This window comes from Stenella coeruleoalba, assembly GCF_951394435.1.
Source record: "Stenella coeruleoalba genome assembly, chromosome: 7".
Lineage (NCBI taxonomy): Eukaryota > Metazoa > Chordata > Mammalia > Artiodactyla > Delphinidae > Stenella > Stenella coeruleoalba.
In genome coordinates, this window is record NC_137153.1 from 93,228,426 (window position 1) to 93,253,095 (window position 24,670).

The 24,670-nt window shown below is 32.8% G+C and overlaps 1 long non-coding RNA gene across 1 annotated transcript in view; it reads right to left on the reverse strand.

Moving 5' to 3' along the window:
- LOC307188514 overlaps window positions 1-24,670 on the reverse strand; it is a 319,783-nt gene that overhangs the window by 157,756 nt on the left and 137,357 nt on the right. Inside the window, exon 3 of the long non-coding RNA XR_013828962.1 lies at window positions 23,541-23,603. This is a non-coding gene — a long non-coding RNA (uncharacterized lncRNA). The remainder of the gene's footprint in view (window positions 1-23,540; window positions 23,604-24,670) is intronic.

Sequence of the window (24,670 nt, forward strand, 5' to 3'; positions counted from 1 at the left end):
GATCAAGTGGAATTTGATCAAGTTATCCCAGGGATGCAAGGTTTCTTCAATATACGCAAATCAATCAAACTGAAGAAGAAAAACCATATGATCATCTCAAGAGATGCAGAAAAAGCTTTTGACAAAATTCAACACCCATTTATGATAAAAACTCTGCAGAAAGTGGGGATAGAGGGCACCTACCTCAACATAATAACGGCCATATATGACAAGCCCACAGCAAATATCATTCTCAATGGTGAAAAACTGAAAGCATTTCCTCTAAGATCAGGAAGGAGTCAAGGATGTCCAATCTCACCACTATTGGTCAACATAGTTTTGGAAGTCCTAGCAACAGCAATCAGAGAAGAAAAAGAAATGAAAGGAATACAAATTGGAAAAGAAGAAGTAAAACTGTCACTGTTTGCAGATGACATGATACTATACATAGAGAATCCTAAAAATGCCACCAGAAAACTAACAGAGCTAATCAGTGAATTTGGTAATATTGCAGGATACAAAATTAATGCACAGAAATCTCTTGCATTCCTATACACAAATGAAAAATCTGAAAGAGAAATTAAGGAAACACTCCCATTTACCACTGCAACAAAAAGAATAAAATACCTAGGAATAAGCCTACCTAGGGAGACAAAAGCCCTGTATGTAGAAAACAACAAGACACTGATGAAAGAAATTAAAGATGATACCAACAGATGGAGAGATATATACCATGTTATTGAATTGGAAGAATCAATATTGTGAAAATGACTATACTACCCAAAGCAATCTACAGATTCAATGCAATCCCTATCGAATTACCAATGGCATTTTTTACAGAACTAGAACAAATCATCTTAAAATTTGTACAGAGACACAAAAGACCCCAAATAGCCAAAGCAGTCTTGAGGGAAAAAAACGGAGCTGGAGGAATCAGACTCCCTGACTTCAGACTAGAAAAGACAGTCTCTTTGATAAGTGGTGTTGGGAAAACTGGACACCTACATGTAAAAGAATGAAATTAGAACACTCCCTAACACCATACACAAAAATAAACTCAAACTGGATTAGAGACTTAAATGTAAGATCAGACACTATAAAACTCTTAGGGGAAAACAAAGGGAGAACACTCTTTGACATAAATCATAGCAATATCTCTTTTGGTCCACCTCCTAGAGTAATGGAAGTAAAAACAAAAATAAACAAGTGGGACCTACTGAAACTTAAAAGCTTTTGCTAAGCAAAGGAAACTACAAGCAAGACAAAAAGACATACCTCAGAATGGGTGAAAATACTTGCAAACGAATCAATGGACAAAGGATTACTCTCCAAAATATATAAACAGCTCATGCAGCTCAATATTAAAGAAACAAACAACCCAATCAAAAAATGGGCAGAAGACCTAAATAGATATTTCTCCAAAGAAGACATACAGATGGCCAAGAAGCACATGAAAAGCTGCTCAACATCACTAATTATTAGAGCAATGCAAATCAAAACTACAATGAGGTATCACCTCACACCAGCTAGAATGGGCATCATCAGAAAATCTACAAATAACAAATGCTAGAGAGAATGTGGAGAAAAGGGAACCCTCTTGCACTGTTGGTGGGAATGTAAATTGATACAGCCACTATGGAGAACAGTATGGAGGTTCCTTAAAAAACTAAAAATAGAATTACTCTATGACCCAGCAATCCCACTACTGGGCCTATACCCAAAGAAAGCCATAATTCAAAAAGACACATGCACCCCAATGTTCATTGCAGCACTATTTACAATAGCCACGTCATGGAAGCAATCTAAATGCCCATCGACAGTCGAATGGATAAAGAAGATGTGGTACATATATACAATGGATTATTACTCAGCCATAAAAAGGAACGACATTGGGTCATTTGTAGAGACATGGATGAATCTAGAGACAGTCATACAGACTGAAGTAAGTCAGAAAGAAAAACAAATATTGTGTATTAACACATACATGTGGAACCTAGAAAAATCATACAGATGAACCGGTTTGCAGGGCAGAAATTGAGACAAAGATGTAGAGAACAAACGTATGGATACCTAGGGGGGCAGTGGCGGCGGGGAGGGGGATGGTAGTGCTGTGATGAATTGGGAGATTGGGATTGAAATATATACACTAATATGTATAAAATGAATAACTAATAAGAACATGCTGTACGAAAAAAATAAAATTCAAAAAAAAGAAAGAAAATAAATAAGGAAACACAAGCTTTAAATGATACATAAAACAAGATGGACTTAATTGGTATTTATAGGACATTCCATATAAAAACAACAGAATATACTTTCTTCTCAAGTGCTCATGGAATATTCTCCAGGATAGATCATATCTTGGGTCACAAATCAAGCCTTGGTAAATTTAAGAAAATTGAAATCATATCAAGTATCTTTTCTGACCACAGTGCTATAAGACTAGATACCAATTACAGGAAAAAATCTGTAAAAAATATAAATACACAGAGGCTAAACAATACACTACTAAATAACCAAGAGATCACTGAAGAAATCAAAGAGGAACTCAAAGAATACCTAGAAACAAATGACAATGAAAACACGACAGCCCAAAACCTATGGGATGCAGCAAAAGCAGTTCTAAGAGGGAAGTTTATAGCTATACAAGCCTACCTCAAAAAAATCTCAAATAGACAATATAACCTTACACCTAAAGCAATTAGAGAAAGAAGAACAAAAAAACCCCAAAGTTAGCAGAAGGAAAGAAATCATAAAGATCAGATCAGAAATAAATGAAAAAGAAATGAAGGAAACAATAGCAAAGATGAATAAAAGTAAAAGCTGGTTCTTTGAGAAGATAAACAATATTGATAAACCATTTGCCATATTCAACAAGAAAAAAAGGGAGAAGACTCAAATGAACAGAATTAGAAATGAAAAAGGGGAAGTAACAACTGACACTGCAGAAATACACAGGATCATGAGAGATTACTACAAGCAACTATACGCCAATAAAATGGACAACCTGGAAGAAATGGACAAATTCTTAGAAATGCACAACCTTCCGAGACTGAACCAGGAAGAAATAGAAAATATGAACAGACCAATCACAAGCACTGAAATTGAAACTGTGATTAAAAACCTTCCAACAAAAGCCCAGGACCAGATGGCTTCACAGGCAAATTCTATCAAACATTTAGAGAAGAGCTAACACCTATCCTTCTCAAACTCTTCCAAAATATAGCAGAGGGACGAGCATTCCCAAACTCATTTTATGAGGCCACCATCACCCTGATACCAGGGTGATTAAAGCAATTATACTCCAATAAAGATGTTAAAAAAAAAAAGTAAGAAAGAACACAATGTGGGAAAATATATAGTATTTAAACATAATTTCTTTATTCAAAAATAATTTTCAAATTCTTAATATTTTATAATTCATGTAAATATAAATGTTTTTATGCAATTAGTATCACACTATATATACTGTTTTGTACTCTTTTTATGTACTCTTTAATCTCTTCTCCTAGTACTATATATGCATTTCTCATTATTTTTCAGAAGTATAATATTAATGTTTAGCTGTATAGCATACCACTATATGAATTACTATATTTAAGTGATTGTATTCTTGGACACTTGTTTTTTTTTTAATTTTGCTATTTATACATCTAAAAAGAGAGCATTGCATGCTATTTTCCAATGACTTATGTGGTAATGAATGATAAATGTCTATTTCCTAAATTCAAGTATTCTGAAACTCATGGACTAAAATATATTGGGTCATTTATTTCCAGATGCTGAGAACAGTGGTATCTGTAAATTGAATGTATAATTTCATAGTTTTTGACTTTCAAAAGTCTTCTTAGTATCCTTATAAACTCCATATAATCTTCATGCTTCACTTTTTCTGTTTTGTACCCACCTCACTTGCTTAGGACAGTTTCTGGAGACCGTAACACATATTTTGGTATAAAGAAGATTTACTGAGCATATGCCATTTGGTAAGCATCAAATAAATCATGAAGAACACTACTCTGTTTTCTTCATTTCTCCCTAAGCCTTTAAGTCATTAGTTCTCAAATTACTGACATCTTCTGCTATTCTACGCAAGAATGACATTTTCTTCCCTTCTGCACTCACTTGATCAGTCCAAATGACAGTTACCATAAATATGCTTGTGCATATTGGGAAAAACAAGCATACTCTGAAGAGCTGTAGCTTTGTACATGTGTGTGAGACTACATTTTTTAAACTGAACCTTCTGAACCTTGGCACATGAAATATGTTTGATGATTGACAGGCTAAAAGCTACTCTTAAAGCTCTAGGAAGAAATGCCCTCCTGCTCATGGCTTTGTTATTCTTGTTCCAAATATATGGAGTGAGGCTACTTCACAGGTCCCATCTCAGATCAACTGTAATTCAACATTTGGTTTAAAGTCTTTGCTTGTGATTTAGTGAAAAATAATATCCTTCAAAGCATTCCGTAAGCTAATCACTTAAAACCCCCTCATGTATTGGAGCTTATTTATAAATGATTAGGAAACTTTAGAAATTCAGTTAAGGAAGCTCATTGGATAAAACTTTTCTATTTGTTTTGTATAATTGCAACTTCATTCCTGAGGATATGAACCTCCAGCTGTCATATGCATGTGATTAACTGGGTCCTTTCCAGCTATTAAGGAAGCCCCACAGCGTTTATATGTTTTCTGGCGAAAACAGAAGTTAGCTTAACATACATCTTGGCAAACAAGTTGCTGGCACAGAAAGGCAAAATATGTAAATTGGCAAGAAAAATACCTGTGTATGAAATTCCAAAAACAGCAGGTGCAAAGCCAAATTTACCTTACCTAGTCCTGTTATAAGCACAAATTTATGTAAAAAAAAAGAAATAGTTGTCTAACAATATTATTCTGGATATTATTACTCTTGTTTTCATCTTCTGGAAGAGGAAATACTTATTTAGGATGCAGTATGAAAAAATCTTTTCTCTGAATAAGAAGAATGATGGCTCTGCCTTCTGGTGAATGGAATATTGTTGTTTGTTCATTTATTTTCTGGTAGTATATGCATATTTTTTTCATGAGTTATAAGAATCTCATCCCATTTCCATGAAGTTGTGGCTTTTGACAACTGATTTCTCACTCTCAGTGTCCTCTGACTCCTAGGGTGTCCTTTATTCCAGCAAAAAGAATTACTGTGTTTATTGTAGGTGCACACATGGAAGCCACTTTGGGCTATTATAATAATAACATGGGGTGTGTGTGTGTGCTATTTTACATATAAATTATGATCATTTTATGGTTCATTAATATTCCCTTTAAGTGAAGTTTTTGTTATGTTCACATTTTGTCTGCTTTCCTTATAGAACATGTTAAGGCATGAAGAATAATTCTACAGTTAGCTTCTTCCATACATTCTGATCTCAGTGAATTTGCCATTCATCCAGACATCAACCTCAGAATCAGACAGATGACTTTCCCTCTCTCACTAACCCTTATTCAATTGTTAAACAGGTTCTATTGATTTTCCCTTTTTAATATTGTTTATATCTTCTTCATGAGTATTAACCCCCATTGAGACCTTAATATTCTCATGTAATACAAAACTTCACTTGTCTCTCAAGTTTTTTTTTTTTTGGCCTCTACTTGCACATACTTTCAATCGATTTAACACCGATGCTAGACTATCTTTTCCCAAACAAAATCATGTGTGTACCTTATTTAAAACAGTTCTTCAACATCAACATAATTAAATTCAACCGACTATGACATGAACATCTCTATGACCTTACTACTGCCTACTCTTGAAGACTTACCTAATAAAATTTATACTTCCTCCTGCCTCTTGTGCACGTCAAAACAACTTTTAGATGGAAAAATGTGCCAAACTAGAATTGCTTGCTTAGAAAATAAGACATGTGAGACTTTTTAAAAATCGCCATTAATTTTCAGTGCATGTCTGGAATCGTTTTGAGTCTTCTAAAGAGAAAACGCCATGGCCCTTCTACACCTTTGTGCACATATAATTCCGTCATGAAAAGCATACAGTCGAGTTATTTTAACTATTCTTTTCACATGTAACACTCAATTTAGACTGTAAATTCCTTGATAGAATAACTTGATTTTTGTATCCCTAAAGAATATTTATACATGGGATGAATCCTGTCCTTTAATTAAGTTTACCAAGCATTTTGAATTATGAGGGTTAGTCCACCTTTTCTAACCATACCTGATCGACTCCTACCAAAAAGAAAAATAAAGTCCCTAACCCCAAAATCATTGCCAAACATCACTACACATTCTCTCACCAACATTATCGTCAAATGATTGAATTCCTGAACCACAAATCCATGAGGTATAAGAAAATAGTTATTGTGTTAGAGTACTAAGAGTTTATTAGTTTGTTATATAGTATTAGGTAACTAATATTCCTGTTAATCATATAAACTTCTATAGCTGCACTGGACAATTACTTAGCACTATCTGCTAAAGTTGAATTTATGTATGCCCTACTCCTTATCATTTCCATTCCTAGGTGTATACCTAAGGGAAATGTGTACATATTTATAACAGCATTAGTTGAAATATCCAAAAAATGAAAACAATTCAAATGTCTAACAACAGAAGAATGCATAAATGAAGTATGTTCTATTCACAAAACATAGTATCATATGGTAATAGAAATGGACATATCACAGCCAAACACATCAATGTGGATGAATCCTGCAAGAGGGAAAGAAGCCAGGCACACCATAATGCATACCATATAATTCCATCAAAACAAAAACAAACCAGGCAAAACTATTATATCAAACAGAATTCAGGAGAGCAACCAATTTTGTGGAAGAAGCAGAGCATAGTGATTGGGCATGGACAGAAAACCACCTATAGTTTTCTATTTCTTTGGGTAGTGGTTATCTATGTGTGCTTATTAGGTGGCAATGTATTGGGCTATGCACTTAAGATCTGTGCACTTTCTACTTATATGCTATACTCCACAAAAAGCTTAAGAACAGGAGAGTATTTCTAATTTTGTTCTCAAGAAGATTCTAGTGGATATTGTATCTGTTTCCAGAATTAAACAATCACTGTGAAGAAATACTTTGAGATGAGGAAAGTTGAAAAACATGGAAAACATGATGCCCAAATAAAATGAAATTAAAAATAAAAAAGAATATAAGGAGCAGGTAGAATATTAAAAAAAATGCAATTGGTAAAGTAGAAGCAAGATTTTTAAAATTCACCCAGAACTAACATGTTAAGCTCAGAAGTAAATAAGAAAAAGGAGAGACATGGAGACAATGACACTAACTCCATTAATTTCATTATCAAACAGGATTCCTAGGAAAAAAGATCAGATCAGATCAGATGGAACAGAAGCAGTGAAGAGAGTGAGAGTGAACAGGAAGAGGGAAAGGGGAAGCGAATGGAATTTATAATATTTAGAAAATTATCTAATTGGAAATTAAAAGAAGTTCTGATTATGGCAAAATTCAGTAAAAATAACATCTTCATTGAAAAGATTAAAAAAAATAAAATAAAATGCCAAAGGAGGTAATGCTGGTTTCTTCTAAAGACTAGTGCTTTGTATTTTGAACTAGCAAAAGAAAATTGAACCTGTGGGAAACAGACTGAACTCTGAATTTTATGCTCAATTTACCACTCCTCTGCAAAGTAATCAGAAAGGTGTTATATACTCAGGGAGTCAGAAAGTTTAAACCCACAAAAGTCTTACTGAAAAAAATAATGTACTCTTAGACATTCTTTGACCAACCAAACTTTAAATCAATTTGAAGAAACAGTGACTGGAAAAACATTAAAATGGTTTGATAATGAACAATTAAGTGAATTAAATTACAATTGCCTAAATGATAATTAATATACTTAAGAAATCATTCAAGTAAAAAATTATCATCAAAAGATCAAATAATAAATTTTATCAAACTATTTGTTCAATTATCAGTAGAAAAATAGGACAAAGAATATAAGAAATTGAGAGTAAGAGGTAAGAAAAATAATGCTAAATTTCTCATATTAACATATATTAATATCATATTGATATATTATGTATAATAAATAAAACTTTAATAAAGAAAAGTAAGTTCAAATAAATTTTACAAAAGTTTATGACTATTTATTAATAGAAAAAATAATTGTATATAAATTTAAAATCAATGGGCCAAAAATTCAAATAAGCAATATAGATATTGCACATGTTAAAATACATGGAATTAGACAAATAATATAGTGAATGTTAAAAATTAAGAATCAGGAATAAAATAGAAAACAAAACTTTCAGGGACAAAAAAGCAATAATGTAAGAGCTTTTAATTAGCACACATTATATTCTCATAACTTATCTCTCCACAAATAACCCTTCATACAACTCAATTATGTAGGTGAAATTATACTCATTTTGCAAGTAAAGAGATTTAGGCCCCAAGAAATTCAATATATAAAACTACTGAGCTAGAAGTACTGAGACATGATTGACACAAGGTCTACATAATCTCAAAGCCTGCACTCACAGCCACTGTACTTTGGTTCCTTATTCAAGTTATTTACAATTAAAAGACAAAATGACAGTAACTGGTTAACCATAAAATATTGGGCAAATGTTGACAAGATGGGTACCAAAAGCTACACACACAGAAAGTTATAAAGTCTAAGCTCCTATTACATAAAGTTGGATTAAAATAGAAAATTTATGCAATGTTACTTTTATACTAATAAAATACAGTATTCATATTTGATATGTACAGTGATTAAACATTATTTTTCTGGAAATAGTATTAATAATACAGAAAGCTAAAACTGTGGCTAAAGAGAAATGGACAAAAAGATATTTCTTGCAACTTGAAACACATTTCCAGTAAAACACTAAAGAAGCAGGCACAATAAACTGACAGAAATTTATAGTGATGAAAAATATTAAATGAAATACACACATACATATAATATTACATGTTTGTTATAGTACACCAGCATTTTCTAGGATGTTACCACTCCTGTTCTTTGCCTATAGAGTGACTATTCCTTGCAAAGATATAAATGTAAAAAATTAAATTATCACAGGATATTCCCCATTTTGTTTATATTTTGATCCTGGTGTGCCTCTCATTAGTGCCAGAAGGATCAGATTTCTTTGCAATTGTATGTTCCCTCTGTCACTTCTTTAGTTTATTTCCCAACCTGTGAAGTCCTGCTGGTAGGTAAGCACAGTATTCAAAATAATACAAATGTCGTCTTTGGGTACAGTGCTTTTTTCACTGCTTTTGGATTTTCCCTCCGTTTACTGTTAGAAAATGTGATAGGATGAGTAACAGACCATAAGTACTGTGCTTATTTATATTGTATCTCCATATCACACAACGCACTTGGAACTTCTTGAGGGCCTGACTTGTGTTCTATCACAATTTCCATACCTCAGCAGGAAGACCAATATCTGGAATACATCAGAGCTTCAGTAATGTTTGTTGTTGAATGGATCTAAATGCAGGGGTATATACTATAAAGTGAACTTATTAAAATATAATATCAATTTGGAGATTTTCTTCTCAATTTAAACTGAAGTACAAAGAGTTTTCCACTGAGATATTGAAAGCATTAATCTTTTTAATCAACAGCATGAAAATCAAAGCAAACTGGATTTAGATAAATCCAAGCATACAATCAGCACAATTTTTGTGAAAAGAATATTCCCATATTTAATACTTTTTGTTAATGAGGATTGTTAGAAATGGATTGTAGTTAGGGCTCTTTCCATAATAATGTAACAGTTCAGGTTTTAGAAAAAGAAAAATCTACCATAAGCAAACAAAAACACACGTAATGGTGTCTAAAGAGGAACAAGCAGAAGTTGTTGACTACAGCACTTGACCTCTCTGTTTCTTCTAATTCTGACATTCTGTGATTTTTAAATTCCTTTTTACTTATCATTTGTCTTTATATAATTTGAAGGCTTTTGCAGTCTCTAAAACTGTGGACTTTCTTGACCAAAGCACATGTTACTATTCACCCACTCTGCCATTTATGTGAATAGTTTGATTTTCCTTGAATGAAAGAATGACCTTATGCTAATCAGGTCACACAATTATATCCAGTTCATGTTTTGACCAGCCAAATATGCTCATGAAACAATTATGAGGCTGAACAGTACAGTATGAATCTATGGAACTCAGAGACCTCAACTGCCTTATACAGAAATACAATATTAAACTTAGCCACATTGATGTATACCCTAGTACATTTCAAATACATAAGCTGGAGGAATGATATAAAGAAATTTAAGGGAAAAAAGATGAACTTCATAAAATAATCAATAGAATATTCAATGTATAGAATTTTAAACCCCCTTATATTTTAATTTCTTCATATATTAGGATGTTCTATCTTTTTAGTGACATCTGCATAAAAGGAAATAATCCTCCTTTGCACAAGGGAACAGTAGAGAGCAACACCACACTTTGTAGTGAATATAACATTTTTCTGGAGTCTATTCAATATGAAAAAAACTCTTCTATCTCCCTTTTGTAAAACAATGTTTAAATAGTAGTGTAAAATTTTTATCAATATTGGTAAAAATGTTGAAGAATAAAAGTCCATTACTTACTCTGTATATAAGGATTTTTGTTTGTTTTGCTATCTTGCTTAATATAAAATAGTAACAACACTGAGTGCATACTCACATATTGGTTGAGTAAATCAAGTTAGATCATGTGACTAAGTATACTTTCAGCTCCACTCAACATTTGCAGGGCTCTTTAAGAACACTTCATATGCGTTTTATAATTTAACCTTCACAATCTTCTCTATATTCTTTAAATATAGGCAACAGGCAAAGATAAGTAAACTAGTCTATAAACTGGCAAAGCTGTAACTCAAATCCAGTCAATCTAACACAGTAAGATCAGTGTGCTTGCCTTACATTTGCAATCCATTTCACAATTTACAATTGGCTTTGACTTGCTTTGATTCTCACAGCAAGCTGGTAAAATAAGTGAAGCTGCCATCATTTTAACCTTTAAGACTTTGGCAAAATCAAGGTCACATAGCAAAATGATGGACTCAATATGAACAAAATCTTCTTATAACAAATTCAATTTTCCCTGTATCACCGAGATTATAAGCAATGCTCTCCATCTCATTCTTCCTTCATGGGTTACCTTTCCTTCCTTTCTTTGTCTTTATCCTTCTATCAATCTTTCTTTCCCTATCCCTCTGCCCCTCCGCCACCTATTTTCATAAGTTTCTGAGTGTCTAATATGCCATATTTTGCTTTTCTCTCATACAGGAATAAAAAGGACTTTAAATTGAAAAAAAGAACAACCAACATTAAGTGAAAATAGATGAGCAGATGTGAGAGAAAATAGTAAGAGTTAAACCTGTGCTTTCATGAAACTTGAGTAACTAGTTCCAGCTGAATTAAATGATAGAATTCTGAAAGCTGCAGTTAGATGCACAAGTGATTAAACTCAACTGTTGAATCTAACTCAAAATATTGAGTAAGAGACTTCCTTCAGTCTGGGGGAAATGCCGAACATTCTGGTCATCAATCTTTCTCTGATTTGGATAAAATTTTACAATGCTTGATAAGTATGTTTGTATTCCCTAAAGATGAAATCAATATTTTATCTACAGGTTATAGTAATACACTCACTACTGAAAGATAAATCACAGAAAAAAATAAAGTTTTACATCTAGGTAGCCAAAGATGGTGTAAGAGTTCAGAATAGGGGAGGGCAGTTGGAAACTGCTTTTATTATTATACTGTACTCAAAATAGTTGCAGTTCTCACATGAATTTCCATTCATCAAATATTTATTGGCACATTTTATGTGCCAGACACTTTCCCAGGCACGGGAGATATCAAAGAAAATAGAAACAAAGATATTTGCATAATAAAATAACATTAGAATGTTAGAATACTTTTCGATTCAAGAAAGATTTGTAACAGAAAATTTTCAGCTAAGAGTTTTTCAAAGGAAAGGTGCATTTTTAAAAATCAACAAATTATTTAGATAGTATGAAGGGTTAATTCTCAATGAATATAAATGCCTAGGTGAAATTAAGTACTAGTAGCTTCAGTATTAATAGAATTTTAAACAAGGCTATTTAGAGCTAAATGTTTTCTGGGAGAAATTTACTTGTTCTTTTAAACTTCATTTTTTTGTCAATGTAGCTTTTAGTAATAAAAAATATTATAGCTTAGTAATAAGGAAATCATGGTCTGGAATCTTCCAGATTTGGTTCAAATTCCAGCCCTGTCACACATCTTTTCAAGTGATATTGGTCTGATTAGTTAACCTCTTTAAATCTTAGTTTTTTACTTATAAAATGACCTAATTATAGGATTTATTTCATTATGTTTTTGTGAGGATTAAATGAGACATTTAAAATATGGGGACTATATTTTAAAATACCTCTTCAAAACTATCACGAGTATGGTGATCTCAGACTGAACACTGAGCTGAGCATGTCATCCAACCTAACATATAGAAGAATACAGCTTGCTATCTATAGGTGGTTAAAAGCATATTCTTACTAGATCATGTGAGAACTTTGTCTCAAGTGTATGCAGAAAAAGCTGTCAATGCAGTGACTTGGTCTAGGCAATGATATAGTTCAAAAGTTGATGGACATCCCTTAAAAAACTAAAAACAGAACTACCGTATGACCCAGCAATCCCACTACTGGGCATATACCCTGAGAAAACCATAATTCAAAAAGAGTCATGTACCACAATGTTCACTGCAGCTCTGTTTACAATAGCCAGGGCATGGAATCAACCTAAGTGTCCATCAACAGATGAAGGGATAAAGAAGATGTGGCACATATATACAATGGAATATCAGCCATAAAAAGAAACGAAATTGAGCTATTTGTAGTGAGGTGGATGGACCTAGAGACTGTCATACAGAGTGAAGTAAGTCAGAAAGAGAAAAATACCATATGCTAACACGCATATATGGAATCTAAAAAAAAATGGTCATGAAGAACCTAGGGGCAAGACAGGAATAAAGACACAGACCTACTAGAGAATGGACTTGAGGATATGGGGAGAGGGAAGGGTAAGCTGGTACAAAGTGAGAGAGTGGCATGGACATATATACACTACCAAACGTAAAATAGATAGCTAGTGGGAAGCAGCCGCGTAGCACAGGGAGATCAGCTTGGTGCTTTGTGACCACCTCGAGGGGTGAGATAGGGAGGGTGGGAGGGAGACGCAAGAGGGAAGAGATATGGGGACATATGTATATGTATAACTGATTCACTTTGTTATAAAGCAGAAACTAACACACCATTGTAAAGCAATTATACTCTAATAAACATGTTAAAAACAAAAAAGGTTGATGGAGTAAAACATGCAAAAACTGCGGTGTCTTACCAGACGTCATAAGATACTAATACTCTGGAAGAGATATTCCTTAATCGTATTGACTTCTCTGATACTATTTTAGATGTTTCAAATTTCAAACCTCAAGTGTGTTGCCCCAAATGCTTAGCATAATGTCAAGAACCAGATGATAAAGGCCACAGTGCATCTTACCTGGGCTAAAGTTTATTCCTGGTAGTGGATAAGCCTGTGTAGATTATGAATGGATATAGGAGATCATTCCAGAGAGGTATGAAGAAGAGACCGATAAAACATACAGATTCATAATGTACAAAGAAGAATGTCTTGATGTCTGTAAACTTATTTCTGAAAATTATATTTTTTAATTGTGGAATAGGGGAGTTTAGCAGAAATGGAAAAGAAAAGAGGAAAAAGTACAATCAGCCATTTCTACAGAAATATAAATTAGAAAATAAAGTTTAATTTCAGGAATTTGTTGGTTAAATTACTCTTTATAAGATATCCACAAACCAAATAATCTTTTAAGATATTGTTGCTATTGATAAAGAAATTTCAAGTTTACTAAATGTCTTAGAAATTGTGATACAGAGTCCTTTTGCAAGTTGGGGCTGCCTACATACTGTAGTGATTATAAAATAGCAATGAGTCCAGCTTGCTCACGTAGTAAAAAGCTGTCTTTTATGTTCTTTTAATTAGAGTAGATGTTTCTCCCTTGATACTTAAAATTATAGATTATACTGGTACTTGGAAAGCCATAATGAATTTCTGATGACAGTTAAGAATGTGGGACCTTGGGAGTAGTTGCCCTCAGCAAGAAAGCCAAAATTGTGTGTCAGTAAATAGATGAACATAAATTTATGTGTTCTTCATGGTATTATTACTAACTGGTAATAAAACCTTATTAGGGATTCACTGTGTATGAAAATTTTAAAAGATTTTATGATTCTATATGCACAGTCACATTTATGGTTTGTTTACCTTTTGTGCAAGTATTTGCCAAGTACTCTTCATTTATCTTTTCTAAGTATCGGTTAAATATTATTTTGCCCTCAAAGAAATGACTAGGAGTTAGGTAGTGCTGTAAAAAAGATGTTTTATCTTAATTCTCAGAAGAACAGAATTTCTTCATTACTTGATTTTCTCCAGAATTAGACACCAGACTACAAATGTATGGAATTACTTTAGATCCGAAGGAGAAAGCAGTCAACATGCAAATCATGTTGTAGAATATAATTTCATCCTCTCCTCAAGGAAGATAATCTCAAGACCTATTCGGTCATGCTATTTGTCCTAAAGATCAGCATCTCTAGATGATGAGAGTGATGTGTAACTTGCTTTTCTCACTCAACACTTTTAGAGATAATTAGATATAATTAATTTAGATATAATTTATTCATTTTACTTCCTACACTGTATTTTCCATACACATAAACAATGTCTTCATTCATTTTCCTACTATAGACATTTATGTTGTGTCTAATTTTTTCCTAATAGAGACCATACCTATGTGGGCATCCTTATATAAATTTCTGGTATAAACATGTAAAAGTTAATCTGGACAGAGAATATATTTAGAAACAGAAGTGCAGGGTCTTAGTTTATTCTTTAAGGTGTTGCAATATCTTGACACGTGACCTGCAGCTAATTTCCAACTTATTTATATTTTGATAAAACGTGATATTGTCAAACTTTCGGACTGTCCCCAATAAAATTCAGGTAATGATATTACATTGTTGGTTCAATTAGCTTTTCCCTTACTACTAGTGACATAAGAGGATTTTTTTTTACATTCTTAATGGAAGTTTACTTTTCCTCTTGTGGAAACTGCATGCTTGAAATACTAATCCAATTACTACATTCTTTGTCATTTTCGTGGTGATTCGCTGGAATTCTGTATGCATTGTAAAGCAATTTTGTGCACAGAATACTTTTCTTCCCTGTGTATAGCATGTTCTTTAACTTCATTTACATCATCTTTTGATCTTATATCTTTGTCCTCCCATATGAGTCAGTATGTCTAGTTATAAAAGGGATTGTATCTCAAGGAATGTGATAGAGAAAAACGTGAAGTGATCACCATCACTCACTTCCCATAAATCATAGAGATAATTTGGTATCATTCACAGTGAAGGTTACAAGACTATTAAATTATGTTAAAACAAAAGGAAAGAGGCCAGATAGTAAACACTTTAGGCTTTCCATGCCACATACATCTCTACTGCTGGTAAATTAATGATTTTTAAAAAATAAAGGCATGATAGCTGCATATATGTTAACTATGTAAAAAGCCACTTAAAATTTTTTTTTCATAATTATACTGTGGAAAAATCTCTGAATAGGCAGCAAACTAAATTAAATTACAGTTGAAGTGCTTTCTATTTCCATGTAAACACATTTTCTGGTGGAATTCTTTTAACAATTTAACAATAAACAATTACTTAGAAACTACCAGAAAGTGTGAAGTCCCAAAGTTCATTAATCAAGAAATATTCCTAAGTGAAATGTAACCAGCTTGTTTATACCTTGTATAGTCTGAGCACAGTTTACTGTTTTTTCTTTATTCTAATGTAACAAATACAATCATTATTAGACTGATGTCACACATGGAAACTCTTAAGGCTAGAGAGGGGAAACAATGCAATGAAATAGGTTTTTGGAAAAGAAGGTGGTTTGCATCAGTCATGTGCAATTAAACCAGTCCTATAATCAAAGTACAATAAACCCCAGGAGTCCAGCCCTGATTATCTGTGAGTTACCGATGTGTGAGATGGAATATTCAAGGTGGTAATGTGAAGTATAACCCTTTGATTAAAGCCAAGAGCACTCACAAGGAGCCTCTAGTGATTTAACGGAAAGTAATATCTCACTATGCGATTCTAGTGCAGTGAGGGCCAATATATAGTGATTTTACTATGTATTGTCAATGATATTGATAGTGGAGTTGTTTATTCATGGGTCAAATTTAGGTATTACCCCTTGTGTACATAGTTTCAGTCTACTTTTAAAGTAAAACCTGGAAACACTATGTTAGATATTATTTTGCTCAGAAACCCTGAGTATTGTCATACAGATGCTGTTCAAGGCAGCCCACCTGAGGAAGGGTATGAGTTCTAAAATTCAGCCTCTTTGCCAAGCCATGCACCTTGGCACAAGGCTGCATACACTAAAAAGAGGTGCCTTTTTTATAATTATCACAAAAATGCCATATGAGCTAAGTCTGACCTCATTTAGTTTTCTCCATTATCAACATAATCTCAAAGTCTCTTTGTGTTGCTAATCAGTATTGAGTCAGTAGTTCAGAGAAAGATGTTTGTGATAAGGCTAGGGAAGCAAAACTGTGTCATTGTAAGTTAATTAGCATACTCAGGAACTATACTGTCATCTGAAAAATGTCATTTCTCCCCAACTTCTAGGCCACATTTCAAAATACCTGCTTTATAGTTTCATCCCAATATTCCACCAATGCCTCAATTCAGTACAAATTTATTACCTATCCACTCCAAACTGCTCCTCCTCTATTTCTTTATTTAAATAATCCCATTTTATATCAAATAGCTTAAAACTCCACCAGCGTTACTTACCCTTTGCTCTCACACCCATTTGTCACTTTCCCAGAACACAATCTTTCTTAGTACCTCCTCACTCTAATTTATCATGTATTGATACTTACTACTACTTACATGTATCAGAGATACAGCTCCAGTTTTATCATTTCCCAGGTCAAATATCTTTAATGGCTCTTCATTCCCTGAACAATTACTTTTAAACTACTTGCCCTGATATTCAAAGTCATCCATAAACTGCCCCATCCTGCCATTTTCCATTTTACTTTCCAGGATTTACTCCAGAGAAGCTATTTTCCCATAGATGAGCCATGTAGAAGGAAAATGCCTTACTCAAAATGTTAATACCAACACATTCTTCTGAATTCCCAGTATCTTTCATGAATTTATTTTTAAATAATAGCTTATTGAGATAAAATTCACAATTAATTCACCCATTTAAGGTGTACAATTCATTGGTTTTTAGTATATGCACAGAGCTGTGAAACCATCGGCACAATCAATTTTCATCACACTAAAAGTTAATGCTATATCCATTAGTAGTCACTCCTCAATTCCTCCTAATTCCCCAGTCCTAGGCAACTACAATATATCCTCTGGACACTTCATATAAATAGAATAATTCAATATGCAGTATTTTGTGACTGACTTCTTACACTGAGTATAATATTTTTAAGGTTTATCCATGCTGTAGCAGGTGTCAGTACTTCATTTATCTTTATTGCTAAAAAATATGACATTATAAGGATATACCAAACTGACAGTTTTCCAAAGTGGCTGTACCATTTCCATTCCCTTTAGCAGTGTATGAGAGTTCCAATTCTTCCATAATCTCATTGATACGTGTTATTATCTGACTTTTTGATTATAACCATCCTAGTGGTGTGAAGTAGTATGTCACTGTGGTTTTGATTTTTATTTCCCTGACAGCTAATGATGTTGAGGATATTTTCATGTGCTTATTTTCAATCTACATATTTTTTCTGGAGAACTATCTATTGTGATCCTTTGCTAATTGTTTAATTGGGTTACTTTCTTTTACTGAGTTTTAAGAATTCTTATTCTACATTCAAGGCTGTTATAAGGTAAATTATTTTCTCCCATTTTTGTGGGTTGTTTTACCCTTTGTGATAATATTCAATTTATTATTTTTCTTTTGTTGCTTGGGCTTGGTGTCATATCCAAAAGGCTTTGCCTAATTCAAGGTTATAAAGAATTACGCATAATTTTCTTCTAAGAGCTTTACAGTTTAGTTCCTACATTTAGGTCTATGATTTCTTTTGAATTCATTTTGTGAATAATGTGAAGAAGAGATCCCATCTCATTCATTTGCTCATGAATATCCATTTGCCCCAGAACCATATGTTGAAAATATTTATCTTTCCTTAATACATTTTCTTGAAACCGTTGACAAAATAAATTCGTCATAAATGTGAGGGTTTAATTCTGGATTCTTAATTATATTCAATTTATCTATATGTTTAACCTTAGGTCTGCACTGCATGGTCTTGATTATTGCTTTGTAGTACAGTAAGTTATGAAACTGGGATATGTGAGTCCTCCAACTTTGCTCTTCTTTTCAATATTGTTTTGGCTCTTCTTGGTTGCTTGCATTTACAGTTTGAGGTTCAGGCTTGATTTCTGCAATGAAGTCACATAAGCTTTTGATAGGAGGTGTGTTGAATCTGTAGATCAATTTCAGGAGTATTGTCATCTTAACAATATTAAGTCTTCTGATCCATGAACATGGAGTGTCTTTCGGTTTAGTTCTTCTTTAACTGCTTCCAACAAAGTTTTATAGTTTTCAGAGTACAGGCATACCTTAGAGATACCGTGGGTTCAGTTCCAGACCAATGCAATAAAGCGAATATTGCAACAAAACAAGTCACACAATTTTTTTAACTTTCAAGGCATATGAAAGCTATGTTTATACTATACTGTAGTCTATTAAGTGTGTACTAGCATTATGTCTAAAAAATGTACATAACTTAATTTAAAAAAAACTTTGCTAGAAACTGCTAATCATCATTTGAGCCTTCAGTGTGTCATAATCTTTCCAACAGTAACATCAAAGATCACCAATCACAGATCATTATAACAAATAAAAGTTTGAAATATTGCAAGAATTACTAAAATGTAATACAAAGTCACAAAGTGAGCAAATGCCATTGGAAAAATTGCATTGATAGACTTGCTTGATACAGCATTGCCACAAACCTTCAATTTTTAAAACACACAGTATCTGCTGCGAAGCACAATAAAATTAGGTATACCTGTATAAGTTTTGTCTTTATTTTGTTAAAATTTATTCCTAGGTATTTTATTCTTTTTGATGATATTGAAACAGAATTGTTTCCTTACTTTTAAATTTGAATTTTTCATTGCTACTCTATAGAAATAAAACTGATTTTATTAGAACTCATTTATTAGTTCTAATACATTTTTTTAAAGTGGATTCTTTAAGAATTTCTATATACAAGATTAGGTCATCTATGGATACACATAGTTGAACTTTGTCCTTTCCAATCTGAATGCTTTTTGTTTTGCTTCTTAAATTTCTCGGCTAAAACCTCCAGTTGAAGAGAAGTGATGAGAGTGGCATTCTTTCTTGTTCCTGATTTAGGAGAAAACATTTCATTCTTTCAATATTAGATATTACATTAGCTGTGGGTTTTTCATACATGCCTGTTATCAGGTTGAGGAAGATCCCTTTTATTCATAGTTGGTTGAGTGTTTCATTATCAAGTGATATGGGATTTTTATCAATTTTTTCTGAATCTATTGAGATGATTATGTGGTTTTAAAAAAAATTGTTTAGTCCATTGTTATACTGATAATGGCATACTGCATCATTTGATTTTCAGATGTCAAACCAACCTCGTATTCCTGGATAAATTCTACTTAGTTATAATGTATAACTTTAAAAATATTTTGCTGGATTTGGCTTTCTATAATTTTGTTCAAGATTTTGCATTTATATTCATGAGATATTGGTCTGTAGTTTTCTTTTTTGTGCTTTGTCTGGTTTTGACAAAGAATGAATTGAGTTCACTCTCTTCTATTTTTTGAACTGTTTGTAAAGAAGTTATATTATCTTTCATACGTTTGGTAGAAATCACCCTGAAGCCTGAGCTTTTACTGTATTGGTAATTTCTGATTACTAATTCCATATCTCGTTATAGGTTCATTCAGATTGTATATTCCTTCCAGTCAGTTTTAGTAGTTTGTATCTTTCTATGAATTTGTCCATTTCAACTAAATAGACTAACTTGTTAGAATACAATCATAGTATATTCCCTTATAATAATATTTAATATAGTATAATTTTTTCTGTAAAGACAGTAGTAATATCACTTCTTTCATTTTTGATTCTGATAATTTGAATGTTCATATTTTTTCTTGGCCAATATAGCTAATGGTTTGTTAAATTTATTGAAATTTTCAAAGAACCGGCTTTTGTTATTTTTATTTTCCCTATCATTTTTTATTGTCTTAATAATTAATTTCCATTCTACTTTTTTTTTTGGCGTTACGCAGGCCTCTCACCGTTATGGCCTCTCCCGTTGCGGAGCACAGGCTCCGGACGCGCAGGCTCAGCGGCCATGGCTCACGGGCCCAGCCGCTCCACGGCATGTGGGATCCTCCCGGACTGGGGCACAAACCCATGTCCCCTGCATCGGCAGGCGGACTCTCAACCATTGCGTGCCACCAGGGAAGCCCCCCATTCTACTTTTTAAAAACTGTTTCTTTCTGCTTGCTTCAGATTTAGTTTGTTGCTCGAATTTCATCATGTACTAGCCAGTAGGTAGGATGGGGGAGTAAGGAGGCATGGAGTGCACACACATTTGTTTAGGGGTCACAATGGATAACTGGTGCTTATCATTTTTACTCACTTATGTTGTCTAGCAATAATTATACAAGCTTTAAAGGGGACTGGGAAATGTAATCTCTACCTGAGGAGTCATGCACCCAGGTAAAACTTGATATTACATTATTACAAATTAGAATATAAAGATCAGTGGATAATATTAGGTAAGACCTAGAAAATATTAGAAATTATTAGGATGATTTGAGCAAATGAATGTTGGGAAGAATATTTTCTTTCTGATATGGAAGAAAAAGTATTAGAATACCTCACAAAGGAGGAAGTATAACTACATACAAAAATATAATAATATGAGGGAATATGCTAATTTTGTTGTGAGAATATTATATAAAAAAATAAGATGGATAAAATATTTTAAAAATACAGTGTATTGGACTTGTGACTATTACTGTAATTTACCAATTAGATAAATTATATTAAATGAACTAGAGTGAGCAAATCTACAGCTATACAACTAAGGATAATGTACATAGTTGAAAGAACCATTATATGACTAAAATTTTTTGAAATATTGATTGAAATATTAAATAGTATGGATTCAATCTTAATAAATATTTATTACTCTAAATGTGCTTTTGCCAAGTAAAACTGCCAATACCCTGCAATTCTCACATGAAAAGAAATGATTATTAGGGAGTTTCTCTCATTTCAAATCAGAAATCATCTCTGTAGAAATGATTGCATTCTCTCTATTTACAAAAGCAGCAACCCATTTATTTGTATTCCCCAAATGAATTCTAGGTACTGCATATTGTTATACTATAGCTCTTTTTAAAAAGACCTATGAGTCAAAAAATAATAATAAATACAATTGTCTCTACTTATATTTATTATTTTCTTTCACTTTAAGATGCTCTTCTTAGTCAACTGCGGCTCTTTTTTTGTTAAATATCTTTAAAGTCCTTCTTTTCACATGGTTTTCCACTGGCATTGTAATTGATTTTAAGGTTTTTATATATTAATTACCAACACTATATATATATTTAGCAAAACACAACACAGGATCTTAGAATAAAAGAATGGGCTAGTGTACATTACTGCATTATTTACAACATAAATAAAAGTCAAAAAGTCTAGTTTAGAGAAAAGGGAACGCTTGAACGTTGTTGGTGGGAATGTAAATTAGCACAGCCACTATGGAAAACAGTATGGAGATTTCTCAAAAACTAAAAATAGAACTACCATATGACCCAGCAATTCCACTCCTGGGTATATATCCAAAGAAACCCCCGAAACACTAAACAAGAAGAAACTAAACTAAACTAAACCCAATGTGCATAGCAGCATTATTTACAATTGCCAAGACATGGAAACAACCTAAGTGTCCATCAGTGAATGAATGGATAAAGAAAATGTGGTATTTATATATTTACACACACACACACACACACACACACACACACACACACACACACACAGGAATACTACTTAGCCATAAAAAAATGCAATTTTGCCATTTGTAGCAACCTCAATGGTCTTGGAGGGCATTATGCTAGGTGAAATAAGTCAGACAGAGAAAGATAAATACTGTATAATATCACTTATATATGTGATCTAAAAAATACAACAAACTAGTGAATTCAACATAAAAGAAGCAGGCAGACTCACAGATATAGAGAACAAATTAGTGGTTACCAGTTGGGGGTGGGGCAATATAGGGGTGGGAAAGTGGGAAGTACAAACTATTGGGTGTAAGATAGGCTCAAGGATGTATTGTACAACACAGGGAATATATCCAATATTTTTTAATAAATGTAAATGAAAAAATTGTATGAAAATATTTTTTTTTAAAAAAGGGAAGGGAGAGGGGATTGTTACAGAATAAGAGACTTAAGGGACATAACAACCAAATGTAACATGTAGATCTTGTTAGGAACTTGATTTAAAAAAGAAGCAACTCTAAGGCATTTTTACAGATAACCAGAGAAATTTAATTATAGACTACATATAATAAAATATCACGGAATTATTGTTATAATGTGATAAAGGCAAGACATTATTATAAATATTTATCTGTTAGAGATGCATATGGAAGTGTTCACAGATTTTAAAAATATGATATCTAGTTATGCTTTAAAATATCCCACGAAGAGCATGGGTGAAGAATACATGGAATGAAATTGGCAAAACAGTGATATGTATTCAAGCTACATAGTAAGACATGAGGATCATTATAGGTTTCTCTCTCCTTATATGTTTGAAATTTTTCATAATAAAAAGTCTTAAGGGATGAAAACAATTGTAAGTAAATAAAAGGGCACCTAGTCCATTTGATCATCCCTTATCATTGAGCTTTGAAAGGTTGGTATATTTGTGCTAGAAATTTTTTTTAGTTTTCTACACATATTTTTCATTAGCAATCTGATTTCTATTACTGTAAGATAGAACGCCTTCCATACCTCATATGGAAAGGAAGTTTACAATTGACCACATTCTCAATCTATATAACCAAGGTTAAAATAAATCATAAATAAAATATTACTTCTAATGCTCAATAAAAAAGCTGTTTATATATGCAATAAACATCTAGTTTAGAAATGTACTGATTTTTAAAGTGATAAACCATACAATGGACAAAGTGTACGGCCAGGCAATTCACAAAACAGGTGTTTAAAATAACCAATAAAAGCATGGAAAGAAAGTCAATGTCAACAGTAAACATAAAATTGCACATTTAAACCAAAAAATGTGTTTCCAAACTTCAAATGGAAGAAAATGAAAAGAAAAAAATTCTTACTTCAGTGAGAAAGAGAAAAGGTAACTCTCTTACCTTGACGGTGGACTCTAATCTCAACAGTCCTGTTTGACAGCGATATGACAGCATCTAGTAAAACTGATAATGCAGAAAAATACTCATTTCCACTTCAAGGTACATGCAACTGAACATTTTGTTTTAAATTCAAAAGCAGTTATGTAAAAGAATGTTTACTGCAGTATTGTTATAAATGATGAAACTTTGCAGTAAACTAAATGCATCAGTACAGGAATTAACACTATGTAATAGTTAAAAATGAATGAATAGGGCTTCCCTGGTGGCACAGTGGTTGAGAGTCCGCCTGCCGATGCAGGGGACACGGGTTCGTGCCCCAGTCTGGGAAGATCCCACATGCCGCAGAGTGGCTGGGCCCATGAGCCATGGCTGCTGAGCCTGCGTGTCCGGAGCCTATGCTCCACAACGGGAGAGGCCACAACAGTGAGGCCCGTGTACCGCAAAAAAAAAGAATGAATAAATTACACTTCCTTGTATATATAAACCATGGATATATAGTTAAAAATAATTTTAAGAGGAAAATGCAAGCTTTATCAATGGCATATTGTCTCAACTACAGCATAAGCACAAAATAACTATGTTTTAAGCATGCATATATATACATCTAATAAAATTGACTGTAGAGATACACATCAAACTCGTGACCTTGTGAATTGTGGATTTTTGCAGGAATAAAAGAGGTAGGGAAGAATAATAGGGCGTGGTGAGTTTCTAAAATAAAAGGCAATGGCTACTACATATGACATAAGCAATTCACTAAATGAATAAAAAATATCTTCATGTAAATTTACACATGAGCATATTAATGGTATCATTATTTTAAAATTTGAAACAGTGGAAACAACATAATATACAATGAATGGGAATTAGGATAATAAATTATGGTATATCTATATTATGAAATAATATACAGCCATGAAAATTATATTACATGAACATTTAGTGTTTTAGGAATTGCTCACAGTATTGTGCTACATTAAAGAGCATGTGATAAATTTTAATGTCACTATCCTAGATATGAAAAAATTAGCATCAAAATATAATACATTTACAAACACAGTGCACAATCCCACAAAGAAATCAATCACATAATGTTGGAAAGGACAGAAGATGTTTCTGAGAGCCTTTTT